This window comes from Vicugna pacos, chromosome 25, assembly GCF_048564905.1.
Source record: "Vicugna pacos chromosome 25, VicPac4, whole genome shotgun sequence".
NCBI classification, from domain to species: domain Eukaryota; kingdom Metazoa; phylum Chordata; class Mammalia; order Artiodactyla; family Camelidae; genus Vicugna; species Vicugna pacos.
In genome coordinates this window covers 37,662,816-37,668,815 of record NC_133011.1, presented here as the reverse complement: position 1 = coordinate 37,668,815, position 6,000 = coordinate 37,662,816, and the positions used below count along the sequence as shown (strand labels likewise).

At 48.7% G+C, this 6,000-nt stretch overlaps 1 protein-coding gene across 6 annotated transcripts in view; it reads left to right on the top strand.

The window, feature by feature from the left end:
- The first annotated feature begins 1,327 nt into the window (after positions 1-1,327).
- The window catches only part of PTK2 (protein tyrosine kinase 2), a 200,064-nt gene continuing 195,391 nt past the window's right edge, over positions 1,328-6,000 (top strand). For 3 of the 6 annotated variants that reach the window (XM_072949788.1, XM_072949789.1, XM_072949802.1), the window contains exon 1: positions 1,405-1,540. The gene's annotated coding sequence lies outside the window, so the exon portion shown is untranslated. Of the gene's footprint in view, positions 1,541-6,000 lie in introns of all 6 variants that reach the window. The other 3 variants (XM_072949793.1, XM_072949791.1, XM_072949790.1) reach the window with 3 other exon arrangements.

The following is a 6,000-nucleotide window of genomic DNA, read 5'->3' as shown; positions in this document are numbered from 1 at the left end:
TTGGACAACAACAGAACAGATGGGGGTGGGGAGTGTGTGTGAAAGGGTGGAGGGGAGTGGGTGGTTCCAATTACATACTGAGTGATCAGATGACATCTAATGAGGTGACATCTGGGCTTGAAGGAAGTGAGGGAGTAAGAAGGTCCAAGCAGAGGGCAAGAACTCCAGGTACAGCAAACAGACATGCAAAGGCCCTGGGACTAACACCGACAGACACAATTCCTTACACTCTTCAATGTAGTCTAAAAAAAACCAGTCATATACATTTCATGAAAGAATAACAAAACATTTAAATATGGTAAAAAACTCTTGCTAAATGAAAGCATTTTATTTTACCTGTTAGAACCGAATGATAGCTCCTGAGGAGCTCTCTCCGAGCTTGAGGGAGTTCACCTTTCGAAAGGAGTACAGTGTGCCTGGCTCCCGCCTTGCGGCGAGTATCAAAGTGACATCGAGAAAGTGAAAGTTGCTCTGCTTCTGGTTTCACTTCCTACTGCAAAGTTGGCAGTGATTTTCTTTGAAGAACACAAATCAGGTATCACTTCCTGCTTAAAACCTTCCAAAGGCTCCCTGCTGCCTAAGAATAAGTGCCAGGCACCTAAGCCCGACCTAAGAGGCCCCTAGCCAGCTGCAACCTCCTTTTCAAGCCTCAACACCTAGGGGACCAGCGCCTTGGGGCTTAATGGCCCCGAATCAGTGCCCCGCTGGCGCTCATGTAGATGTGTCTACCTCTAAGCCGGTTCATAAAGCTCTTTTCAGACCATCTTTCAAGACCAAATCTTGGTACGGCTCAGCACTCTGTGATGCCACGGAACAAGTCCCTGAGCCTGTTTCCCTATCTGAAAAGGGGTCAGGGCCACCAAACTCATCAGAGTGGGCGTGAAGCCAGGAGAGGACCTGGGCCCGGCCCGGGCACACAGCGTGGTCCCGACAGCGGTGGTTCCGACTCTGGGGCGGCTGTAGGGCAGCCTACCAGGGAGGCCTCCGGAGGGGCCGCGTTTGGGGTTTTGGGCAGGGAAGTGGGGCGACGGCTTCCCCGAAGTCCGTCCGACCCCTCCCGCCCAGAGTTTGGCTGGTGGGACCCCCGGACATCCGTTCGGCGGGGCGCCGCTCCCGCCCCCGGCCAGGGCTTCCCCTGGGCCGCAATCAGGCCGGCAACCACGCCCGCGCGCAGCCCCAGCCAGCCCGAAACCCCGGCCGGGCGCCCCCTGCGCGATCCCGGGCGCAAAGCCCGGCGGCGTGCTGGGCATGCGCGGGCAGCGGCGCGCATGCCCAGTGCTCCCGGGAGGCGGAAGCTCGGGACGGGGACACCGCCGGGAGCGCGCAGCGGGGAGGGGCGCGCGCCTCAGCCGGCCGCCGCGTACGCGCGGCCCGCGCCGACGCAGCACGGCCCCGAGGGCGCGAGCCCGCCGCCGCCGCCGCCGCCGGGCCGGGACCGCTGTGCGCCCGCGGCGTGAGGCGTGGGAGGAGTGCGGCCCGTCCGCCGCGGCGCCGCCTGGTCGTCGTCCGTCTTCGCCTCCCGGCGCCGAGCGCGGTCCTAGTGAGTGCGGGGTCGGGGCCGGGGCCGGGGTCGGAGTCGGGGCGCGGGCGGGTGGGAGGGCCGACTCCCGGAGCTGGTGGTTGGCAGGGCCGCGGCCCCCAGGGCGGAGGGCCGAGCAGGGCGGACCGACCAGTCCCGGCGGCGGATGCGGCGGAGACCGGCCCCTCCCGGGTCGGCCGCGGCCCGGAGAGGCCGGGGGCTCAGGCAGGCCGGGGGCTGAGGAGGCCGGGGGCGCGAGGAGGCCGGGAGCTCGGGGGGCGCTGGGCGGCCGAGGGTTCGGGGCGCGGACAGTCCTAGCGTCTCGAGGCCGGGGGATGTGATGAGGCCGGGGACTCGGGGAAGCGGGGATTTGGGGGCTGCCAGGAGGCGGGAGACTCGGGGAGGCTGGGGGCGGGGGCGCTGGGAGGCCGGAGAGCTCGGGGAGGATGGGGAGGCCGAGGGATTCGGGGGCTCGGAGGATCCGAGGGGCTCGAGGCCGGGGGACTCGGGGAGGACGGCCGGCCTCTGCCGGAGCGGGCCGAGTGCCTCCAAAACAAAAGGGGAGAGAGAGAGGAAGGAGTGGGGAGAGGGAGACCGACGAGGACGCGGGGGGTCGGCCGGACGCCTAGAGAGGACTCGCCGGCCCGCGGGCGGGGAAGGCTGGGCCTCGAACCGCGTGCCGGGCGGCCGGCGCGCAAGTTTTCTGAAGCCCGGTGCTCTTCTCGGCCGTAGCCCTGAGGACCTGGTGTGATTCAGTGCGCTTCCCAAGTTTCCTGCTCCTCTCGCCCCGGCCCCCGGTTCTGCTGCGCCCGCCAGCTCGGTGGAAGCGCTGCGTGCCGTTTCTCTCCGGCTCTGCGTTCCTTTCCGAGCACCCCATTCTTCCTCACAGGGAGGGGGTGTGTGTGCGTTCGCGTGCCGTTACTTGTTTTGATTTGATATTACTCGGTTTTTTTTTAAATTGCAGGATTTTGTAGCTTAGTGCACTAAGGGTAAAGTTTTTTTTTCCCTTAGCCATTTCAACAGTGTCTTATTCTTGCATAGTTAGCCTGCAGCTGGGTTTTTGGCAGTGAGACTTAGATAATAGTAATATTGTAGTAATTTCGACGAGTACTGGTTGAAATACAGTCAAGTTGAAGGCAATGTAGGAGTTTGGGGATCTACTTAAGACGACCATCCTTGGGATTCTTACTTAGAATGTAAACATTTTCATGATCAAAAAAATAGGCCGTTACAGTTTGAAATGAAATACCAGAGCCTCACGCTTAATGTTTTGTTTGTAAAACGGGTAATGAAATCGTCTCCTTTTTGAAATGACACAGCCAGGCCCTCTCATTAGTTGTCCTATCTTTGACAGCCTCTGTAAAGTGGGAGGGAAGTTTTATGCCTGAAGTGACTAAAGGTTCCTAATAAATTAGCATTCAGCTTACTTTGTTGAGCTACAGTGTAGATAGTATTTTGGTCCAGACGTACTGTTGAGTTAATTTTTAAAACCCAATTTTTAATATTGAAACACATGAATCTTTTAAAGGAAGTTTGTGTTTCAGTGTTCAACTCATAAACATACTGTGTTTCAGTATCTTGGTGAGTATACTGTTTCATATTTGTGGTGTCCTTATGGCGGAAAAGCCAGTTGAGTTACCGTTATGGTCTCTTCTGAACACTTCTGTGTACTAAGTGCTGCAGAAACAGCAAGATCAAATGCTACGGATTCTCCTCTGAAGAACTTCTTTCAGGTCGTTATCAAGTAATCCAATTTAATAAGCACTGGAAAATATTGTTTAAAACACATGTTCCCTTTTAAAGGAGCCCAGGTAAGACTTTAGTAAAGGACTGAATAGAAGGGCCTAGACGTCACTCGAAGGTGATGCATTCGGAAGCAAATCCTTGGATAAATAAAGACATTGACTCCAAAACTTATTATTTAAGTGTGGGGGCCGAGAGCGTGGGGACTCCTACCCGAGATCTTCGGAAGCTGGCAGTCACTGAACGCGAGAAGTCGTTGTGGGATCAGGAGTGAAATGTCTGAGGAAAGTGGCAGTTAGGAGAGGCAGTAAGGGTCATTAAAAAGATTTTAGCTAAAATCGCTTCTGTAACACTCCGTGCCCATTGATGGAAAGTATAGAACCTAGTGTCCCAGTTCTCAAAACTGAGTTTTCCAGCTAGAAAATTTTTCTTCCTAGGAAGTTGGAGAACTTGTCTAAATAACAAATTGTATTATTAAAGCTAACCTCTTAAAAAAAATACTGGTTAGCTCCCTCAGAAGAACTTATTCTGTTATATTTTATGTATGCATATATAGTCTACAATATAATAAAATATTATGTGTAATAAAAGATAATATTTAAAATTATTGGTTTTTCTTTGGGTGTTATTTTAAGTGAGGGAGGTAGATTGTTAGTTCATATCTCTAAAGATTTTATGGAAACCTTTCTTCCTGTATTTTAAGGTATCTTAATTTTGAGAAAAATAATTAAAAATTGTCTTAAGGGTAACAAAAGATGCAATTCAAATTGTTAATACAATATGTAAATCTTTAACTTCTGAAATTAAACATTTTCAATTTGGGCAAATTTTCACGTAGAGTAACTCTTGTTTTAAATTTCAGTGATGTTAAAAATTTTGTTATTTTTATCATATTTGTGAAATGAATTGTTTTTGCTAGTAAATCAGAAAAGTTTCATTTCTTTAGTACTGTATTTTGCCTGGAAGCTCCAGTTTAAGAACGTATTTTCATTGATTTCTCCATACTAAAACCCTTTAAATAATTAGCAAAAAATTACCATGGGAATCATTGAGAATTTTTACATATGTCTATATAAGTTACTTACAATGTTAATTTAAAAAAAATTGGGCAAAGTAAATGACCTTATCTGAGTCAATAGTAATGCACTCCAAGAAGTTTATGAACGCAAATAAGCATTCAGGTGTTAAGTTGCTTATCAATCCATAGAAGGGTCCTTGGAATGGAAAAGGATGGAGAGCAGTTCCAGCCCACCTTGGGTGCACCTGTGTTTCTCTGTCTCACCCACTACATATAGAAATTAGGTTTTTTTCCTTCTTCTCTGTGAAACTCTTTAGTAGTGAGTTATTTGATCCTTTATTGCTTTTTCTCTCTACTGACATTTTGGCAAGGTTTTTTTTTTTTTTTACTTCATTTCATGGCTACCAAAAGGCAGCCTAGTACAAGACAAATGAAATTCATATCTACCAGTTCCTGGCATTAATTTCTAGGAATTGTGCCAATTCTTACTGTTCAGAACTACACAAATGTGTTTCTGATTATAAAGCAGCAGAGGAACCCCCTCTGTTTCTATCTACAACAATTTATTGTTTTCTACTAGGCTCTATGATAGAAATAAAACTCATATAATCACATATAGTTAAACTTCCAGTTTAAATGGAATTTTTAGCAAAGACTGTTAATCATAGTCTGATTTGCATACACACTAATGAAATGGTTTATAGACAAAAATAGGAAATAGATGTTTTTCCCCGAGTGGCACTGTTCGTACTCTTTAGCAGTTGGAAGCCTCAGAGAAAAATACTAGTAGCATCACCACAAAGTTTACCTATTTTTAAGACCATGAAGGTGTTTCCTTACAAACTGTATTTAGTTAAAATAATGCTGTCTAAATCATATTCAGGTACATTGCCATTTACTATAAACTCATTTTTTCAAATCAAGAAAAATGACTAAAGTACACATTTGAATATTATCCAGTGCTGGGGAAGAACTTTACTGGGTGCCTGTGTAGGTACCGCATGTTGTCGTGGGTGTTACTACCTTTTACTGGTGAATTACACATGGGAGGGGCTCTGTCCCGGAAGTTGCGTTTGTTGAACACCTGAGCTTGGTGCTGTGCTGCTCCAGGTCCTTCACTCCTCACCAGAACTCTTGTTGTCGTGCTCTTTACACCCTCGTTTTATAGGTGAAACCCTGCAAGTGTAGTCAGGGCAGCTCGCCCTGGGCCTGCAGCTCACAGGTGGCGGGTCCTGGTTGGCCAGACCTGAGGGACCGTCCAGTGCAGGCTCCCAGCAGCGTGTGTGGGGCCTCCCTGGCTGGAAGGCAGCAGCCTTTGAAACCATACTGCAGTGTTTCGGAGCAGGAGTAAGTAGTGTGCTAGTGTAATGACCGTGTCTGGGAAGGTTTAGATAATTGTATTTTCTGTTTGACTCCCACACTTTCAAACCGTGAAGTTCCAGTCTGCCCAATATAGTGTAGGTAAACATTTTAATGAATATACCAAAATTGTTAGAAATTAATTCAGAATTAGGTAGGTTAAAACGTACAGTGCATGGTACAGTGATTGATGCTTTTTATTTGTCAAAAGACGTGCTTTAGTAACCTCCATACTACAGAGGTTTTCATTGGTGACTTTGTTGGGGTCTAGATTGTTTGAGTACAGTTTTGTGGGAAGCACAGAGTGTGTAAAGGAAAAACAGATTGTGCAATTCTCACACAAGTGTGAGCCCCTTGTAAT